This window comes from Capra hircus, chromosome 2 (genome assembly GCF_001704415.2).
Source record: "Capra hircus breed San Clemente chromosome 2, ASM170441v1, whole genome shotgun sequence".
NCBI lineage: Eukaryota > Metazoa > Chordata > Mammalia > Artiodactyla > Bovidae > Capra > Capra hircus.
Genome location: NC_030809.1, coordinates 66,761,501 through 66,784,128, shown reverse-complemented (window position 1 = coordinate 66,784,128; position 22,628 = coordinate 66,761,501).

Genomic DNA, 22,628 nt, shown 5'->3' with positions numbered 1-22,628 from the left:
AAACATGGTTCTTCAAAACACATCATCTTTACTCCCATAATATTGTTTAAAATATAGCATTTTGTAAATGTACATGATGTTGTCACTGATTCAATTTTTGTTAGCCTTGTAGTTAAGTTCCTGATTTCCTTAAAGCAAGGCTTCTCAGCTGTAGCCCGACTGACATTTGGGCTGGATAATTCTTAATTGTGGGGGCTTGTCCTGCTCATTGCAGGATGTTTAGCAACATCCTTGGCCCCTATCCTCTAGGGGACAATAGCACATACAGCTCCTATCAGTCATGACAATCAAAAGTGGCTCCAGAAGTCTGCTCAAAATTATGTGGAAGCCTGGGTGGGAGGGAAGTTTGGGTGAGAATAGACACTGTATATGTATGGCTGAATCCTTTCACTGTTCACCTGAAACTGGTCACAATATCATTAATTGTGTATACCCCAATAAAAAATAAAAAGTTTAAAAAAAAGTCTCCAAAAATTTCCAAATATTTCCTGGGAGGCAAAATTATCCCCAGATAAGAACCACTGCCAGAGTAACCTCTTAGTGTAGTGTTGTATTACATTATTTTAAAATTATTTTTTATAACAACATCAGTGTTTTGAATTGCAAGGTCAAATACCCAGAAACCATTACTAAATTTTTCAGAAATTCCTCTCCTTCATCTTTTACTGATTCTATTATTTAAATCATAAATATTTGATGCTATTCAAAGTAGCATCAACTAGAGTATTTAAAGTATCTCCAAGCTTATTTGTCTTCAAATATAAAATAATTTTTGCTTCTTTGAGGATTATACTGGGGAAAACCTCATCTGAGATGCAAGCACATAGGATAACCCAGCCTAATCTCATCTACAATATTCTCACAAGTGAGCATCCAGTCTTCACTGGAATACTTTTAAGTGAAAGAAGTCTCAGTACATCACCAATTCTAATGCAACAGTTCCTCCTTATAATGAGCTCAGCTCTCCCTACCTTGAACTCCTGGACATCAGACCAAATTCTGGACAAAGGCTGCCCATTTGCAATATAGCATCATTTCAAATACGTCAAGACAACAAATGCAGTCGCACTTTAGTCATTTCAGGGTATAGAGTACCAGGCTCTTTCAGCTCATGAGATATGCTTTCTCAGTATGATTTTATCCTAGGCTTTGTCAATGACTTAGAATGAACCTGGTGTGAGTCTGATCAAGACAGAGAGAAGGGGGCTTTGGTCATCTATGCTCTGAACACTTTACAGGCCAGAACTGTCAGCTTTCTGTTAAAAGGGTCATGCCATTTTATAATGTTTAGCTTAGGAACTATAAAAAGTCACATAAACTGCACTCAAATAACTATTTCATCTTCCATTAAGTAAACCAAAGAACAATAGTAAATGCTCTTTTGAACCTAATTTTTCCCAAAAAAGAGAGATGTTTTAGTAAAATTAAAGGCTCACAGGAGAAAATGACCAGATACTATCTAGACTTTGATGCTGGGAGGGATTAGGGGCAGGAGAAGAAAGGGACGACAGAGGATGAGATGGCTGGATGGCATCACTGACTCGATGGACGTGAGTCTGAGTGAACTCCGGGAGCTGGTGATGGACAGGGAGGCCTGGCGTGCTGCAATTCATGGGGTCGCAAAGAGTCGGACACGACTGAGCAACTGAAATGAACTGAACTGAACTGAACTATCTAGAGAGCCCCATCCTTCTATAAAGAGAAGGAGAAAGAGAGAAAAAGAGAACAAGAGACTAAAAAATAGAAAAATAACAGTCTCTTGCTAATATTTTTTGTATAGTCTTATTTAGACTTTATTTAGTGGTTCACTGTGACCCTCAGATTCCTTACTTGTGTGACTACACAAAACCAATTCTGTTCCACTGGTTTCAGAAGAAAAGTCACACTGCTGTGAGAATCAGATGCAATAATCCTCTGTATCCTGTAACTATAGAGCTTGAAAAATAAATAAATGAAGCTTGATTTCTGTTAAACCTTAGAAGAATAACTATCCAGGCCTGTTTCTCCTAATGCTTTATCCCAGACAGTGCAGAGTTATATGATTGAGATTCAAAGCCACCCCCTAAAAGGATCAGTAACATAGAGGAGTAGGTACAGAAAAAGTACATCTTATAATGATGTGCCACTAAACTGAAAGAAGTCTGATGACTCAACTTTTCTCTCTGGCCTTCCAGTTCTCATTCCTCCAAGAGTCAAGACACCCAATAAATGCAGACTGACTCACAGCCCTTGATAAGGACGCCTCGAAGACATCATTGCTAGTCTTAGCCACGTGCATGCATATTCAGTTGCTTCAGTCACATCTGACTCTGTGTGACCCCATGGACTGTAGTCCACCAGGCTCCTCTGTCCTTGGGATTCTCCAAGTAAGAATACTGGAGTGGGTTGCCATGCCCTTCTCTAAGGGATCTTCCCAACCCAGAGATCAAACCAGCATCTCCTATGTCTCCTGCATTGACAGATGTGTTCTTTACCACTAGCGCCACCTGGTAAGCCCATCTTAGCCACACCGAGATGAAAGCCACAAGGGTTTTTGAGGGCCTCTCCTTCTAACCTCTGATCTCTCATTCAGGAAAGTATCTAGTGCCCTCCAGTTACTTCCCCTGTGAGATGTGATGAAAATGGGCCTTTGGAAACAACCCCTGGCTTTGGATTATTGCGAACCCCCTTTCCTCTTGAAGACTTACCTGGCACATGGTTTAGCTCCCCACAAGCCCAGCTAAACACTTGGATGGAAGTCGTGTTAATACTGGTCAACAGCAGATGTTTCCTGGTTAACAGATAGCTCCATTTTAGACGGATGCTTTAACTCAAAGGAATGACTCAAGGCATTAGGAGAAACAGGCCTGGATAGTTATTCTTCTAAGGTTTAACAGAAATCACGCTTTATTTATTTATTTTTCAATGACCCTCTGTTCTTCAGTGGGAAGCTGAGGGTGAGGACTGTTGTTTGTTTGCTTTGGGTTGTGGATTTCTTTTAACAACCCATGAGCCCTTTAGTTTAGGATCTTATTACCTCAGCTATTTCTTCAAGTGTTCAAATTATCGACCACTTCATCTGAACCGGTAGATAAGCCTAATTCTCACGTGTGCAGCAGTAGGAAAAGGGCAGAGGCTAAGAACCACCTAATCTGACCATCGGAGTTTTAATTTCCTCCACTGAGGAGCAGAGGAGGCAATGAAGCTGTGAGCAAGACACATACAGCCTGTAAACAGCCATCCTTCCTGCTCCTGAGCAGAGATCCAATACCAATTTAGTCTTATCTGTCTAGAAAATCATTATTTGAAGACCTGAAAAGGTTAAGAGAGTTCCAGTTTTCACTCCTTGTACTTTCATCTGCAGCACAAAGAGAGGAGGGAATCTGACAAGCATGGAGCTAATTTGCTTTCCTCAAGCACCCAAAGGGAAAAAATACTCAGATTGTCTTTACCAGGGTCAAATAGAAGTCAGAATTCATGGCAGATTCTGTCCCTCTCTGTTCCAAGAAACCAGCAGTCTTCAAGATAAAATAAATGTGATAAGTCCTGGGTGGAGAATAATACAATATGCGAAAAAGCCAGCTGGGCTTCTTTCTTAATTATACTAAGAGCAATTCTTAAGCACCTACTGTGTGCCAAGCATTACAAGTCATGGCCCTCAAGGAGCTCACCGCCTAAGGAGATTTGATAAGTAATCAAAGCTGAGTTTTCAAGGAGGCTTAGTGAAGCCAATAAAACTATAACGGGGATGGAGGGGGTGCGCAAACAAAGGGGGCTGCATGGGTAAAAGCGCTGAATTCTGAAGCAGCAGGGCATTCAGCTGGTGCAGGAGGAAGAGCAGCCTGCAGCTGGGAGATCCAAGGAGGAAGCATGCCATGTAAGCTGTGGCTGAAGACCTCCAACATTGGCAGGGCGTTCAGAAGTGGCCTCTGACCACTAAAGCTCAGCTGCTGCTGCTGCTGCTGCTAAGTTGCTTCAGTCGTGTCCGGCTCTGTGCGACCCCATAGATGGCAGCCCACCAGGCTCCCCCGTCCCTGGGATTCTCCAGGCAAGAACACTGGAGTGGGCTGCCATTTCCTTCTCCAATGCATGAAAGTGAAAAGTGAAAGTGAAGTCGCTCAGTCATGTCCGACCCTCAGTGACCCCATGGACTGCAGCCTTCCAGGCTCCTTTGTCTATGGGATTTTCCAGGCAAGAGTACTGGAGTGGGGTGCCATTGCCTTCTCCCCTAAAGCTCAGGGTCCAGTTTAAAAGCTGACACATTTGTAACAATTAGAATTAGTTAAGGGATCCTTGTATGATGCAGACCCTAACTCCTATAGTAGAGCTCAAGGCAGGCCAGAAAAACCAGAGAAGAAAATCAGGAGTAAAAACCCTATGCCTTGAAGATTAAACATGGAAAAAAGAGGGAAAGGGCATGCAAGACAGAGGAGCCAGGATGAAGCAAGACACATTGGTGAAAATAACGAAGACAGTTGACAAAGACCTGTTTCATGTTCACACTGCTATATTTTAAATGGATAACAAACAAGGACCTACTGTATAGCCCACAGAACTCTGTTCAACATTATGTGGCAGCCTGGATAAGAAGTAAGTCCGGGGGGAAAAAAAAAAAAAAGGAAGTAAGTCTGGGAGAGAATGGATACATGTATATGTATAGTTGAGTCCCTTCATTGTTCACTTGAAATTCTCCCAACACTGTTAACTGGCTACCCCAATACAAAATAAAAAGTTAAAAAAAAAAAAAAGAAAAGAAAAAGTAAAGACATGTCAGGATGCAGACATGGCTTGTGTTGGGAAATATCAGGCATTCATATTATGGGGCCTAAAATTAATAACCACAAGCAGAATTAGAGTGCTGTATATTTAACTGGATGGCAGAGAGTTGTGAAATCTGCTTCTACTACTTCTTTTTCTGTCTGACCCAGAGATATTCCATCTTCCCTCCTCTGTTCTCCCAGGTAAATAAGCACTTTGGTGATGGAGAATATCCTCCACACCTTATTTCAGAAAGAGGTCCCCTTTCAGGTGCTGGTTATGACCTTTAAGATAAAAGGCACAGATGGGAGGAAAAATGAAGCCCTCTACCCCAGGTGGCTCTGCGGTAAAGAATTTGCCTACCAGTGCAGGAGATGCAGGCATGTTGTTTCGATCCCTGGGTTGGGAATATCCGCTGGAGAAGGAAATGGCAACCTGCTCCAGTATCCTTGCCTGGAAAATCCCATGGACCGAAGAGACTGGTGGGCGACAGTCCATGGAGTCGCAAAGGGTTTGACATGGCTAAGCACAACCACTTATGACCCCTTAGCTCCTTCTATTTTAAGACAAAGAAGCAGAGGCCCAAAGAGAAACACTAACTAGAGCTTACTCCATCCTTGATAGAGAGAAGCACTGATTAAAGCCCCAAAAGGGCATATGGGCACAACAGATTGAAAAGAAGGGGAACTGGAGGGTTTAGGCCTAAATTTTAGAGGGGAGCATAATCTGACAGCAAGAGGAAACAGAGATGGAGTGGTGAGATAATAAAATGAGAACTCACTATCACCTGTAAAGTAGATAGCTGGTGGGAAGTTGCTATATAATGCAGGGAGCCCAGCCTGGTGCTCTACGATGACCTAGAGGAGTGGAATGGGAGGACGGGAGGGAGGGGATATATGTATAATTGTGGCTGATTCGCATTGTTGTACAACAGAAAACAATACAACATTGTAAAGCAATTTTCCTCCAGTTAAAAAATAACTTTTTTATAATTTATTAAATAAATGTTTAAAATAACTCCAAAAATAAATTTAAGAAAAGATGAGAGCTAGAAAAAATGATGTGGACTAGGTTAATCTTTTTTTTTTTTTTTTTTTTTTTTTCTGTTTCTTGTGATGCTTTAGCATCTTAAATGCAATACCTTGCTGGACAGGAAAAGACTGCCCCCATCAAGACTAGCCAGTTCCTAGAGATAACTAAGGTTTCTGACAGGAACATGTCTTGCATGCGCGATCTACCCAGTCCAGAGCCCATGCTCTAAACCACCTCTTCTATTTACTTGGTGCACCCTAGGAGACTATATTCGGCCCTAATCACCCAGGGCTGCATACTGGCAGCTGGGTACAGCCCCTATGCCCCAAGTTCTGCCGGAATTATTCTTGCCAGTCCTAAAATACTCCTCCCATCCTGCCTTTCCTTTCCCTGTGAGCTAGGCTTTCCCTTCGCTCCAGCTCCCACCTCCTGACCAAACCTGGGGCTTCCGCATGAGGGCCTGCATGGCACATGTGCCACCTTTTCTCAAGAAACATGAATATCCCAGTTTTCCACCATAATATTCTGCCATTGTTGTTCTTTCCCTAAGTTATGTCGACTCTTTGTGACCCCATGAACTGCAGCATGCCAGGCTCCTCTGTCCTTCACTGTTTCTGGGATTTGCTCAGATTCATGTCCATTGAGTCGGTGACGTTATCTAGCCACCTCATCCTCTGACTCTCCCTTCTCCTTTTGCCTTCAATCTTTCCCAGCATCAGGGTCTTTTCCAATGAGTTGGCTCCTCACTTCAGGTGACCAAAGTGTTGGAGATTCAGCTTCAGCAACAGTTCTTTCAATGAATATTCAGGGTTGACTTCCTTTAGGATTAACTGGTTTGATCTCCTTGCAGTCTGTGGACTCTCAAGAGTCTTCGCCTGAAATAATACTGGAAACAGAATACAGACATTGGGGAGCTGTGTGTGGTTAGGGATGTTCAGAGCAGGCAAGATGAAACAGTGAATAAGAAACTCTTGGGTGCCTATAAAAGCATAGACAAAAGGCCAAGAAAATGCAAAGAAAAATAGGCGGGGGGAAACAGGGAAAAGTTAAGGTTTAGAGTCATGATGAGAGTAAAATCAGATTTGGAAGAAAGAGGAAGATGGGGAACCAGTAGAATTTGAAAGAATTTGTGGATACACGTTTTAAAATGTTTTACACTTTTAAAGCACCGTACCCACATCTACCTGGTACCTGTGAACTTTGATATTTTACTTCTTACTAATCCTTCCTGCCATGGATCATGCTATAAATGCACCTTCCACACTGAGAGGCAAGGGGCACAATTCCACTGTAGCAGGTGATCTAGAGTGACCCACTAAGACTCCACAAAGAGACAGGAAATCCAAGAAATGCAAGGAGGAAAAAAAAACTCAATTGCACAGCCTGTTTGTTCTCTTACTGCTTAAAACAAATTATAATGAAAGGTGTATTTCATTTCTGCCCCTCCTCTTTTTCAAAAAAAAGAACATGATAAGTGTTATAGCTGTAGTAAAACCAAACATGTTGAAATAATTCTGCTAAGAATTTCAGACAACTTTTGAGTGGCAGCCAGCATAGCACAATGAACTCTAAAGGTCCAGGGTGACTTTTGTTTGTGTGTGGGATTGTTTGTTATAGAAGGGGTAAGGAAGCAAAAGAGTTGTATTCCAGAAGGAAAACACAACATTTTGAAAATAAAATGTCAGAGCTGTGAGTGGAATGAAGAGATTTAGATTTATTGATAAAGACCAAAGTTTAAAACATTTCCAAACAGGAGCATATTTGGTATTTGTTTTTAAATCTCACATTATTTGCAGTTACAGCTGAAATGATAACGTTCCCAAGCACGAAGAAATTGATTCTCACACATTTACTTACAGATTCTCGTAGTTTATGAGTTTCTGGTAAACACAATGTCTGTCTTTTCTCCAACTTTTACGATTTCATTTGCCAGTCTAAGAGAAAGATAATCACAGGCCCCATTCTTTCCTTGTGACAGATGTATAAAACAGAAGTCCCACAAACATAATGATGCAATCTATACATTCATTCCAGTGTCTGTGTCCCTGCCATATGTTCATGTAGTGCCGGGTGTTGTACATAAATAGTTCTGATCATAGTTACTTGGAATCCCAATTTTGTTGCAGTATTATCACAACATGAGTGACCTTGAAAAGTCATTCCCTCCCCATTCTTGCCTGTGCACTAAGTCGCCTCAGTCTTGTCTGATTCTCTGTGACCCTTTGGACTGTAGCCTGCCAGGTCCTCTGTACATGGGATTCTCCAGGCGAGAATACTGGAATGGGTTGCCATGGCTTCCTCTAGGGAATCTTTCTGACCCAGATCAAACCCAAGTGTCTCATGTCCCCCACACTGGCAGGCAAGGTCTTTACCACTAGCACTATCTGGGAAGCCCCATCCTCCTATGCCCCCACATAAGACCTTGTTAAAATCCTCAAAAGAAACAAAGCCTCCAATCTCTTCTAGTGAACTCCTTATAAACAATTTACACAGCATGATTATTTTTTTCTCAGAGTTTTATATTCTTATTCTTTTGTTCTTTTCTGGTCCAACTTCATTCCTAATTATTGCACTTTTTAAAATTTTTATTTTATATTGGAGTATAGTTGACTAACAATGTTGTGTTAGTTTCAGGTGTACAGCAAATGACAAATGATTCAGCTATACATGTGTATGTATCTATTCTCTTTCAAATTCTTTGCCAATTCAGATTATTACAGAATATTGAGCAGAGTTCCCTGTGCTATACAGTAGGTCCTTGTTGGTTATCTGTTTTAAACACGGCAGTGTGTGCATGTCAATCTCAAACTCCCAAACTCATTCTTTGTACCTTGGAAACTGTTACCAGGAATGCTAGCATTTAACTTTTCAGCTTCAGTAAATGATTTTGTAATGTAGATAGACATACCCTAATTTGTCTTTGTGGGCCATTTAGATGTCTGCACATCAGATTGTATTAAAGTAGAGCCCACTTAGAGTTTGATACAATCAGTTCTCGTGCTGAAAGTACCCCAGAGCTGGTGCACGATTCTCTGGAACCAGACTCAGAAGTCACAAGTGCCAACAGCATCTTTCATTGCAACTGCCTCCCTGATGACGGGAAGGTCATTTTACACCCCCATGGCCCCTGTCTGTCATTGTCATACAGAAATGAGGGAGGCCAGCTTTTGATTTCTCACTGACAGATGTCAAGCACTGTGTTTAAAACAGGTCAAATCTAAAAAATGTCCCCAAATTAACTTTCTGTGTCTACCCTTCCTCCCTCCTCCCCCCTTCACTATGCTTTCAACAGCCAACATCTGCCCATCTTCTTTGGGAATGTCATTGGCTAATGAGGAGGCCAGTTCCAGGGCTTTGCATCCCATCTGCTACAGGGTGACCATTAATCAAAGGTGTTCAGCTAAGGAGCAGGAAAGCCTAACTCCTTGCACCAGGCAAGACAACACTAAGATGTTACTTTCCTTTCCTTTGGAATCTTGCTAAAGACTTAGCCTGAGGCTATGTGCTGCCTTGGTTTCCTCCCCCTCCCTGTCCTACTCCCCTACCCCTCCCTTGTCTCCCTTGGGACCCCTCCTTGAGTTAAGCACTTATAACAAGGAGATCAAACCAGTCAATCCTAAAGGAAATCAACCCTGAATACTCCTGGGAAGGACTGATGCTAAAGCTGAAGCTCCAATACTTTGGCCACCTGATGAGAAAAGCTAACTCATTGGACAAGACCGTGATGCTGGGAAAGATTGAGAGCATGAGGAGAAGGGGGCGACAGAGGATGAGATGGTTGGATGGCATCACCGACTCAATGGACATGAGTTTGTGCAAACGCCAGGAGATAGTGAATGACAGGGAAGCCTGGTGTGCTGCAGTCCATGGGGTCAGTAAAAGTGAGACACAATTGAGCAACTGCACAACAACAATAATAAAGGAATTCTCATTTCTGTGTCTGTTCCTGGGGAACCTGACCTAAGACCTAGCCAAATCCAGAAAAGCAATCGTACTAACAAAGCTCTCAAAAGGAACTATATTAGGTAGGCACCATCAAGAATTTCCAAATTTGAAATCTAAAAGGAGATGGTAGGAGAAATAAGTTAATATTTGTTGCATTACCAGGGGTCTTCTGAATACCTCTTGTACTTGACCATCATTGCCAGTGATGCCAATATGGTTGAAATGAGAGAGAAGCAATCATTTGATATTTGGACCAGTCAGGATGGGTAAGATTACACTATAATTACAAGCAAGCCCCAATGTCAGTGACTGACAGCAACAACAACAACAACAAAAAAAAGGTTTACTTCTCCCTCGGACTACATATGACCAACATGAATTGTCAAGAAGCTCTGTTGTTGAGGTCACTCATGGACCCAGAATGAGAACAGTTCCATCTTGGCCTTTGTGTCCACATTCACCACTGCAGGGAAAAGAGTACATTGTGAAACACACACTGGCCCTCAAAACTTCTTCCTGTAAAGTGACACATATCATTTTTCTCCTTCTTGGTGGGCTAAAGCAAGTCACTTGTCCATGACGAACAGGAAGTAACAGGGAAGTGAATTCTACTGTGGCCTGGAAGGATAAGAAACAAAATATTTGTGAACAGCTCTCATGATTGGTCATGAGATCAGTCCCCTAAGTATCAACCAACAGCACTGTGAAAAACAAGGTTTTGACTGCTTCTAAAGAGCAAAAGAGCAAGCCAGGGACTTCCCTGGTGGTCCAGTGGCTAAGACTCCATGCTTCCAATGCAGGGGGTCTGAGTTCAATCCCTGGTCAGGGAACTATATTTCGCATGCCCAACTAAAGACCTCGATGCCCCATCGAAGACTGCAGACTCTGTGTGCTGCAACTAAGATTCGCCACAACCAAATAAATAAACATTAAAGAGTAAGCCAGGCACATGACAACTTTGAGCTACCAGAGTTCTTATGAGATTTATTCATTCAACAAACATCTCTTAACATCTTCTTTAAAGAAGGGATCATGCTTAGGCCTGAAGGCAGAAGACCATCATGGCACTGGCCACATGCTCTGGAATTAGGGGGTATGTGTCAAACCCCAGATCCATCACTTACTAGCTGTACAAGTCCAAATAAATTACCTTTCTGACTCAGTTTCCTTATCTGAAAAATGGAGACAATAATAGAAGGTATCTTATAGTACTGATGAGGCAATTTGAAATGATAATGCATGCAAATATCAATCAATGTGAGATATTGTCTTCACTGTTATTGTGAAAATAAATGAGACATGGTACCCACCCTGAAGAAGCTCGCATCTAATTACAGGCTGTGGCTTTTTGACTCATTTCAGCTCTGTTTGAAAGGTATTTAGTGATGACCTACTAGGTGTGGGGCACTGGACTGGACACTGCAGCATAAGAATGAATCTGGAGCAGGATCTACACTTAAAAAGTGGAGAATTTGATGGGTAAAACAGAAACAGATAATTTCAGTATTCTTTGAGTGACAAGATGGAAGCTACAGGAATGCCAAAGAAGAGCATTTAGCTAAATCAAGGGTAAACAGGTGCTTTTTGAAGGAGACCTCCATTTTAAATGCGCAAAATCAGTTATCCTTTAACTCAAGGTTAGCAAAGAAAGCTATCAAGCCCTACACCCACCCGCCAGCATGCCTCCCTGCCCAGTTGGTATTTGGCAGGTGTAGCTGGTGGCAGAAGCGACTTCCGGCCACCCGGCTCTCATCCTCCGTGCAGATTCTCAGATGCGCTCTTCCATGAGACTGCCAGTCAAAACCCGAAAAGGATAGGCAAAGGGCAAACATCTGCCCTAATGAAATACTAGAATCTCCTCCCAAAGTGAATTGTAAAAAACAGATGAAATATCTGAAAACAGCCACAGCCCTCATGTCACAGGAGTTCTGTGAGTAATTCCACACTTACCTATGACATTATTTTAGCCATGCTGAGAGAGAGATTTTTTTTTAATTTTCCATGATTCATCTGCTCTCAGGAATCCAAAACCTCTGACTGCATTAAAATGAATACTGGCATCTTTCAGTTACATTAATTTCTTATCTCTTAACCCAGAAAGACTAACTTGAGCTTTCCAGATGATTATAGTCAGATACAGTAAGAAAGAGACCAACAGACCAGACACCTCTGAGAGAAATAGGCATACTGTTCCATATTTAAAAGAGAATATACATATGCTATAAATGAAGCCAGAGTCCTGTTTTTATTTACAGTACACTTGAAAAAGATGGTTTCTATGGCAGCAGGAAATGTCAGGGTTTTTTCAAAGGAGCTGTTGAATTTACAAAGATTCGCTCACCCCATTAGAAGTCTTTCTTCTCCTTTGATGATACGCCAGAGCTGATAAATTTGGGGTGATTTATGCTGCAATGCTTGTTCTACAATGTTCCAGAAGACACATGGGAGGGGCTTTCACTTTCTTCTCTAGAAATGAGTTTCTTACCAGGGCATCTTCCTGGGGGTTTGTAGACATCCACATGGAAAGGAAGGAACAATGGTTAATTAATTCCTTTAGACAAGAAACAGTGGGTGCTCGTGAGTGATAGGGAGCTACAATCTGCCACTGATGCTTTGAAAGGTTGCAGTTTGAGAATTTCCAGTCTCCTAACTGATAGACTAATCAAACAAAAACTTGCATAGTTGATCATTCTTCCTGCAATCTAAAGAAGAAAGATACATTTAGTTTATCTTTTAATTACTTAGGATTGTAACTAGTGGACTTGGTATCTATCAGAGGCTAGAATTGCTAACACTCCTTTCAAATGTGCAGGACAGGCTCCATTTCAGCAAGCAGGATGTAGCCACCAAAGATCCACTAGTTGAGAAACAGCATCCCAGGAGGGTTACATCTTGAGTGGCATAGTCTCTGTTGTAAGAGAAAGGCAGTTTTGAGGGGATGGGAGAAGATGCAGACAGGAAAGAAAGAAAAGACCATTTCCAGAAAAATAAATGTGGCAGAAACATAGAAGAGACTGATCCGCACAGCTGTCAGTCCTTATCTCTCTCCCAAGCTAGACTCACATGTCAAACTGCCTACTGGACATCTTCATTTAGATGTCTCTCCAGGAACTCAAGCTCACCACCATATGGCAGCACTCCATAAAACAAACACCGGCTTCTTCTATGCCTACAGCTCAATAAATGACACCACTGTCTACTTGGCCAGCAGAGTTGGAAACTGGGCAGTCATCCAGGACTTAGTTGTCTACCATCTCCTATCCCTCATAGTTCCCATGCTCTGCACTCTCCAGTGGGTCACAGCCTGCATTCCCACCTCCTGCCTTATCGGGGCACCCTCATTGCTCTCCTGGCTGGCCGGCCCAGGATCTTCCCCTACCATCCACCTCCACACTGGTGCCAGATTGCTCTTTCTACATGCAAATATTGGTGCATTTGGAGTTACACTCTTACTTAAAATCCACAATGGAAGCCATAGCTTTTGGAAGTTTAAAAGCTTGAACATAGCCATCAAGGCTTGTCACCGTCCAGCCCCTACCTGGTGCATCCTCATTTCTCGGCAGCTACCTCTGCCTGTCTCTGGAGCAGTCACTCTGAGGAGGAGATGATGCTTGTACGTTGCCCCTAAACATGCTCTACTGTTTCACAGCAGCTGCTTTTGGACAAGCAACGGAGAGGTCAGCGTCTGACCAGGTTGTTTTCAGCTGCAGGGGGCACGTGAGCTGTCCTAGCATCAAGTGTGTTTACATGACACCCGCTGAGACAACTAAGAAGCAGAGCACTGGGGCCTCCAAGACCGCAAACTATGAACGATGGCCTTACACACCTGGTTTTGTTCCGCTCCTGCTCCTCTGGCACCTGTCCTATTTCACTCTGTAATGGTGAATTGAACAGAGCTGAGGGACCATAAAATACCCTGCTGACAGGACAGCTGTGTGTCTAACATCACAGAGTGGGCCTCTGCTGGGAATTCGGTCCTTTGGGTGGCATCCTTCACAGCTGGGAGTGAGGGAAGAGCAGAATGGGATGTGCTGATGTGCTCAGTCATGGGTGACTCTTTGCAACCCCATGGACTGTAGCCTGCCAGGTTCCTCTGTCCATGGGATTTTCCAGGCAAGAACACTGCAGTGGGTTACCATTTCCTTCTCCAGAAGAATAGTATGCTCCCTCACAAAATGAAACACAGTGAGTTTCCCTATGTTTGAGCTGCATCCGCACCAGATACTGTCAGACAGAGGGCCTGGTGGGAAGGATCGCCATCACAGCCAGCTGTGAACCTGTGACTCAGAGTCCAATCTCATTCCTTGGATGAGAAAAGTGCCCTAAAATACAGAAAGGAAGCGATGTTAGTCCCTTTTCTCTAGGAGCAGCTCATCATGTCTGCAGGAGAGAAATCCAACTCTAGACCAAGCCTTTCCTGCTTCCCTTCTCTTTCCTCAAATTCAAAAGCTACAAAGAATTGGCCTATGGCAGGATCCAGTCTTGTCCAGGGGAAAAAATCAGAGCTTTGTGAGAGTTACTGAAAGAGCACTGTTTCAAGATTTCCTGCACCAACGAAGAAAGAAAAAAATCTTCCCTCTTTGACAGAGAAATTTCAATATGTAAACACACATGTACATAACCAAATTTGCACACATACACACAAGGCCTCTTTGCAGACTTATCTAAATAGAAAAATACTGGAAACAGCCTAGATGTGTATCAAGAGAGGACTCATTAAATCAGCTGTTACCAAAAAAAAAAAGAATGAACCATATATTGATATAAAAACAAATTCAAGATATATTTTTAAATAAATGGGCGCAAAAAGCAAGTTGCAGAGGAATAATTGTGCCTTTGAGTAAAATGCAGGAGAAAAATAAGAATGTATGTTGGGTTTTGCTTGAATATGCATAAAGAAACTATGAACAGTGGAGATCTGGAAGAGACTGAGATAACAACTGGGTGCTTGAGGGACAAGAGTAAGAAGGAACTTTCTTCTAATGTCCTTTGAAATATTTTAAACCATATATGCTAAAAATATCTTATCTATTCAAAAATTTATTTGTACACTCTTTTACAGTTTAAAAAACTATTTCAAATGTGTTGCCTCACTGAATTCTCACAATTCTACAAGTTGTTATTATTCTCACTTTGTAAATAAGGAAACTGGTCCTGGAGTCATTAAGTGACCTGGAATTGAGGTCATGATTCAAGCCACAAAGACAGGTCCACAGACAGCTTGCTGTGATTGTGGACCTTCCTACCATCTTTCTGACCGTATCCAGCAAGGATACAGCCCAAACACAGGGAAACTCACTGTTTCATTTTGTGAGGGAATATACCATTCTCCTTCTCCCTCCCACTTGTGAAGGATGCCAGAAAAATCTAACCTTGAACTTAAAAAGTTATCTTGCACTGCAACACAAATACCTCTGAGAGGCATGCCACACTTAAGTTGTGTACACAGCTTTGGTTTCAAGGATGGGAAGCTGATTCTGGTAATTCGCTAAGGGTAACCAAAGAGACACCAGTTTAATAATCATTTTGATAATCAACAAAAAGCTGACTTTCTCTCACTGCTGTCTACAAACACCCTTGTTAGGGTTTATGTCCTCATCGCTGGCAACAACTTGGGCAGATCAGATACGATAGCTTTTCTGCCTTTTGCAGTATTGATGAAGTGTCATCTTCAGGCATAAACAGTGCAATCCAATTTGCTGCCATCAAGGAGGAGCATCTTTCATGCCTATTTGGGCTTCTGTGCACCAACACACAGGACAGACCCATAAACTGGTAGGCAGTATGGGGTCGAGAGGGTGCACTCTGCAAGAGTCTAGGCTTATTGAAATTATTCCTTGGATATGCACCACAGCTATTTAAGGCCAGTATCCTGATTTTCTCCATCTTAAATTCCCCTCAGGGTACATCATCAACGTGGCTGCAGTGGCTCAGGGCTTGATGGTAGGCATTATTCATTTACTGAAATGACAGACAAGATTCTTTTTCCACAACACCTCTTCTTGGTCATCAATTTGACCACAATTTAGGAGGCATTTCATGACCAATTTGTCCCACATCGTTAGGAAGTCTCATTCCTAAACAGGCAAGTGTTCAGTTAATAGGTCATTCAATGTGCTAATTCTCTGTCCATGGAAGAGCAACATCAGAAAGCTCAGAGAGTCATGGACCACAGTAAAACTTGAGTTGCTTACAGAGAGAACCAAAAAAGCTGCATTGGTCCAAAGATAGGAACATTCTGCTCAACATGAGGACATTGAAGGAATTTATCTTACATACTAAGTCTCTTCGATTGGAGAGGAACAACTCACATCTTCCATCACCCGCGGTGGGAACCAAGACCTGGATTTACAGTCATGTTCAGATGTGAGAGCTGGACCATAAAAAAGGCTGACCACCGAAGAGCTGATGCTTTCAAAACTATGATGCTGGAGAAGATTCTTGAGAGTCCCTTAGACCACAAGGAGATCAAACCAGTCAATCCAAAAGGAAATCAACCCTGAATACTCACTGGAAGAACTGATGCTAAAGTTGAACTCCAAAACCTTAGCCACCTGATGCAAAGGGCCAGCTCATCAGAAAAGACCCTGAAGTTGGGAAAGATTGAGGGCAGGAGAAGAGGATGACAGAGGACGAGATGGTTGGATGGCATCACCGACTCAATGGACATGAGTTTGAGCAAACTCCAGGAGACAGTGAAGAACAGGGAAGCCTGGAGTGCTGCAGTCCTTAGTGTCACAGAGTCAGACACAATTTAGCGTCTGAACAACAGCAGCAAAAGACACGATAGAGTGAGAAGGCAACAGGTAGATGCTGAATGGCCAAAGCTGGTAAATGTTTACTACCCCTTCTTTATTAATATCATTGATAAAATTTGTTAATGTTTCCTTCCAAAGCAACAGTGGTGGAGATTCCTTCTGCTGGGAATAAGGTGCAGGGCAGGCAGAGGTGGTGGAGCCATCCAGCCAAAGCATTTCCCAGGAAAGACCAGAGTGGGCCACGGAAGTAAGCAGGATGTAAAGCTCAGAGGAAGACAGTAAAGGGAAGGCCAGTCTCCCAAACTCTCCTGCTCACTCCCAGCCAGTCTAGATAGAACTCATCCCCTAAAGTTCATCTTTGCACCAATTCAATCCAAAAATGTCCATTTCCGACCAGAGAAGAGAAAAAAAAAAAAAAGGAGCTACCTTCTCAATTTACTAATCATATTAATGCAATAAAAATAAATGTGTGGCTGCTTCTCCCGCTTAGGTAGGGTCATTAGGTTTTCACTGTCTCCTGTGAGTTGCGTCTCTTAGTCCTTTGCATTACCATCTAGACCTGAATGATATATTTCATATTGCCATAGGAGCAGTTTGACCTTTAAATCACATTATTTAAATATTAATAACATAGCAAGAAAGCAGCTTACTGACAGGTGTTATACAAGTCAGACCAAATAGGATACTAAATCTGTGAGTGCCTTTGAAACTGTCATTAGAGATAATGAGGTACAGGCATGGATTTCCATATAGCGTCCAGCACTGGTTCACTCCACATCCAGCCAGAGCGAATTCATCAAACATTCTTCATTCAGAAAGCCCTGTAATGACTGTGCAGCTCCACAGGAGGATAACAGGAAAGGACCTATTTGTTTCTCAGCCTTGTAGTGAATGCCACATTCTTGCAAGAGCTGGGTTCCACACTGCTGGATGAGAGCTGCAGCCTTGCCTCCCCAAAGGCTGACAACAAATGCCCCCCTCTATCTTCCTCCTGGCTGGCTTGACAGGACCGCATGTTCCTGAGTCACAGTCTAGGATTCTTGGATCCTTTAATAAGAAACTGAGGCATCACAGCGTTCAATGTCTTCCCTGATGGTGCAGTGGTTAAAAAAAAAAAAAAATCTGCCTGCCATGTAGGAGACCTGGGTTCAATCCCTCAGTTGGGAAGATCCCCTGGAGGAAAGCATGACAACCCACTCCAATAATCTTCCCTGGAGAATCCCTTGAACAGAATGACTTAAGTAAGAGGCATCACAGGCTGCAATGACTTACCCTCTTAATGCACCCAGTGAACTGAGGGTATCTCAGCTTCCCAAACCAGGGTTTCCTCAACCTCAGCACAACTGTCATTTGTAGCTGGATGATTCTTTCTTGAGAGGGGCTGTCCTGTGCACTGTACAATATTTATCAGCAACCATGGCCTCTATGCAATAGCAATTCCCCAGCTGTACTACCCAAAAAATGTTTCCAGACATTGCCAAATATCCCCACGTGTGTGTGCATGCTCAATCACTTCAATTGTGTCCAATTCTTTGTGATCCTATGGACCATAGCCTGCCAGGACCCTCCATCCATGGGATTTTCTAAGCAAGAATACTGGAGTGGGTTGCCATGCCCTTCTCCACGGAATCTTTCTGACCCAGGGATCAAACCCACGTCTCCTGCGTCTCCCGCATCTCCTGCATTGCAGACAGATTCTCACCATGCTGAGCCACCAGGGAAACTCCAAATACCCCCATTAGAGGGTCAAAATTAGCCTTGGTTGAGAGCCACTGACAAATATATCAATGAGATACTTCAGTGTCTTCATGTTGCTCCACAGCTATTCAAAGCCATCACTTCAGAATCCAACACTCTGGACGATCCACCTGCTAATTAAAGTTGACATACTCTTCATGGCGCTCTAGACCAAAAAAGGGAATTAGAGTTGCAATGGAATGTAAGAGACCAGGAGAATGACTCTGAGTTAATCACCTTCAATTCAGTTCAGTCAGTTCAGTCTCTCAGTCATGTCCAACTCTCTGCAACCCCATGAATCGAAGGACACCAGGCCTCCCTGTCCATCACCAACTCCCAGAGTTCACTCAGACCCACGTCCATGGAGTCAGTGATGCCATCCAGCCATCTCATCCTCTGTCATCTCCTTCTCCTCCTGCCCCCAATCCCTCCCAGCATCCGAGTCTTTTCCAATGAGTCAACTCTTCACATGAAGTGAACCTTAGATTGAAATAAAAGAAGTCCATGAATTCTAGGTGAATTCTTTCTCTAGCCATGCTGGATCTGACATACCATGGTTTTAACACCCAATTAAAATTGAGCCCAACTCTACTTTTGGGTTTCCCTGGTGGCTCAGCCAGTAAAGAATCTGCCTGGAATGCAGGAGATCTGGTTTTGATCCCTGGGTCGGGAAGATCCCCTGACCGGGAATGGCTACCCACTCCAGTAGTCTTGCCTAGAGAATTCCATGGAGGGAGGAACTTGGTGGGCTACAGTCCATGGAGTCACAAAGAATCAGACATAACTGACTGACTAACACACCCACTACTTATTCCAGAAATAGTATTTGTTTATAATGGGACATCATGCAATGAGCCATGGTACAGGCAATCTGGTTGTCATATTCTCAAATTTGATTTAGTTTGAGTCACTCCTTGGAAGGAAAGTTATGACCAACCTAGACAGCATATTCAAAAGCAGAGACATTACTTTGCCAACTAAGGTCCATCTAGTCAAGGCTATGGTTTTTCAGTGGTCATGTATGGATGTGAGAGTTGGACTGTGAAGAAAGCTGAGCACCAAAGAATTAATGCTTTTAAACTGTGGTGTTGGAGAAAACTCTTGAGAGTCCCTTGGACTGCAAGGAGATCCAACCAGTCCATTCTAAAGGAGATCGGTCCTGGGATTTCTTTGGAAGGACTGATGCTAAAGCTGAAACTCCAGTACTTTGGCCACCTCATGCAAAGAGTTGACTCATTGGAAAAGACTCTGATGCTGGGAGGGATTGGGGGCAGGAAGAGAAGGAGATGAGAGAGGATGAGATGGTTGGATGGCATCACCGACTCAATGGACATGAGTTTGGGTGAACTCTGGGAGTTGGTGATGGACAGAGAGGCCTGGCATGCTGCAGTTCATGGGATTGCAAAGAGTTAGACATGACTGAGCGACTGAACTGAACTGAAATAGTTTCTAATATTTGTAACTGTGCTAGGGTATTAATAATATCACTCAACATAATCCAAAAAGCCATGCAATGGTCCCATCTTTCTGAAATATACATCCTGAGAATTTAAGCCTATAAGAAACTGAGGAGCTGCTAAGAAAAGCCCTGAAAAGACACGGTAACATTACCAATGAACCAACCAGTGGCTGAGCATACAAGCACCCACTTGGGCATTATGATGCCCAGAAACAGGCATCTTTTCATTGGTGCTGTTTTTGTTTGTATTCCTGAACATCTGCTGATGGCTACAGCAAGAAAAATAGCTCGGAGGTTTATGATTAGGGTCCAGGTTACAATTTTGGCTAACCCAAGCAGATTTTATGCCAAACACCATTTCCTCAAACCACCAGTACCTTTGATAAACAAAAATGTATGTGAATCTCTTGGAGCGTGCAGGAATAGACATGTCTTGAATATCACAGTGGGACCATCAGTCAATCAATATGTTCCTATGCTGCTTCAATCTAACCTCAACCTGGGGTCTCAAAATGTGGCCCCCAGACCAGCAGTACCAGCTGCATCTGGAAGCTTGTTAGGAATGAAAATTCTCAGGCCCTACCCCAGACCCACTAATGCTAAAGCTGAAGCTCCAATACTTTGGCCACCTGATACAAAGAACTGACTCATTGGGAAAGACCCTGATGCTGGGAAAGATTGAAGGCAAGAGGAAAAGGGGATGGCAGAAAATGAGATGGTTGGATGGCATCACCGACTCAATGGACATGAGTTTGAGCAAACTCCAGGAAATAGTGAGGGACGGGGGATCTTGGCATACTGCAGTACATGAGGTCACAAAGGGTCAGACGTAACTTAGCGACTGAACAACAACATCCTGGACCCACTGAACCAGGGACTCTGGATGGAATCCAGCAATCTGAGGAACAAGGCCACTAGGCAATGCTAATGCAGCTAACATTTGAGACCCACTGACCTAGAAAATGAGTCTCTTGGAGAAATTAACCCAATCTTAATTCATAAAATTGCTCGTTTCCCTCACTACTACCAAACTTACTCCAGTGCTCCGTCCATGTATTATTACTCACATTACTAACATGCACAATATTGTTTGTAGGTGGATTATAAAAAGAACATGTATAGTCAACAGAATCCTTAGTTTCCCTTTCTCCCATGAAAGTCCTGAACTACGTGAGAATCTGGCTGATGCCCACCAATTCTAAGAAATTCTGAGCATCTTGGCACCTTCCTCTTTATCCCTCATACATACACATTATTAGGGAACATATGTTGTTTAATCAAAAGATAACGTTACCCTGGGTAATGTTCATGAGCACTGGCAAATATTTCACTTACAAGCTGCCATAGTTAATTATCTGGAAAAATATAAATATTCTCATTCAGCCAAATTCCTGGTACTTCCTCCCTCTGTGTCTCTTCAGCAAACAGCAGCACCAGCCGGCTGCCCCATTGCTTTTGCAAACAAAGCTTTTAAAATACAGGCCCACTGGTTTTTAAAAAGTCTCTTTCTAGTTGGCAATACATCACTGTGAACTAACAAGAAATAAGGCCAGAACACGTCGGGGAGGCTGAGAGCTGCTGACAGAGGGAGAGAGAACAGGGGCTGGCATCACGTTCAAACACCCCAGGAAGAAGTGGAAGTTCCATACAGGCAGGCTCTATAGCCAGATTGATGGGGTCAAATCCCAGCCCTGCCTCTCAGGCCCTCTCCTTATAAAAGGGGGATAATGGCTCCTCACAGAGTTGTTGAGGATTATATGAGCTAATCCAAGCAAAGCTCTTAGCTTAGAGTCTGGCATATAATGAGTACTCAGTACATTTTAGCTCTTTCATTACAGTTTTGTTATTGCCCCCAAAGTCGTTTCTGAAATAGCCAATGTCATATCATTAGAGAACTGAGTTGAGCTCATGTGACTCCAGGCCTCCCCTGTGCCTGGCACAGAATACTTGTCTGCTGGATCATGGTCTATCAAAGAACACCCTGAGCACTCCCTATGTGCCAGGCACTGTTCGAAGAACATGATGTGATTTAAATTATTCAATTCTCATTAACAATAATGATGATGTTGAAATAAAGCAGAGCAGCTAAGCAACTTAACCAAGTTACAAAGCTAGTAAAGACTTGAACCGTTTGTCACCACAAAGGCCATACCAAAAAGCTAGGCTGTGTTGCCCCTCTATAAATCTTTAAATATTAACTTAGTAAATATTTTTAATTAGGTAAATGAACTCTTAAAAAGCAAACACACCTAAGAAAAGCCAAATCAGTCATTAATACCTTAGAAAGAAAAACTTACCACTGATATCTCAGCAATATGGGCTCAGAAGATTGAAAATAAAGTCCAAGACAATTGGACAGTGACCTAGGCAAATTTTATTGTGTTTAAAGAGAAAAGTTTAAAGTACAAAGCTCTTGGCTATATTAGAAGAAATAAAGACTTAGGAATCAGACTGCCATGAATAAGCCACTTTAAAATTTCTGAGCTTCAGGGACTTCCCTGGTGGCCCAGTGGTTAAGAATCTATGCTTCCAATGTAGCATGAGTTCAATCCCTGGTTGAGAAACTAAGATCCTGCATGCTGTGCTGTTCAGGCAAAAAGTAAATAAAAATAAATTTAAAAAAATTAATATCATGTTGATGTATGGCAGAAATCAATACAATACCATAAAGCAATTATCCTTCAATTAAAAATAAATAAAATTTTTTAAATTTTTTAATTAATAAAAAGCAATAATATTTCTGAGTTTCAGTTTTCTCTCTTTTAAGATGGATATAAAAATACCTACCTTGTGGGCTTGTTTTGAATATCAAATATAGAAACTCCACAATGTTTAGCATAGAGTAGGTGGAGGACACGACTTAGTGACTAAAAAACAGGGTACTCAATGTTAGTCCCCCAAAAAGTGTTTTTTCCAAAGAAAGACAAAAAGTGTTTTCCAAAGAAAGTAATATTGGGTGC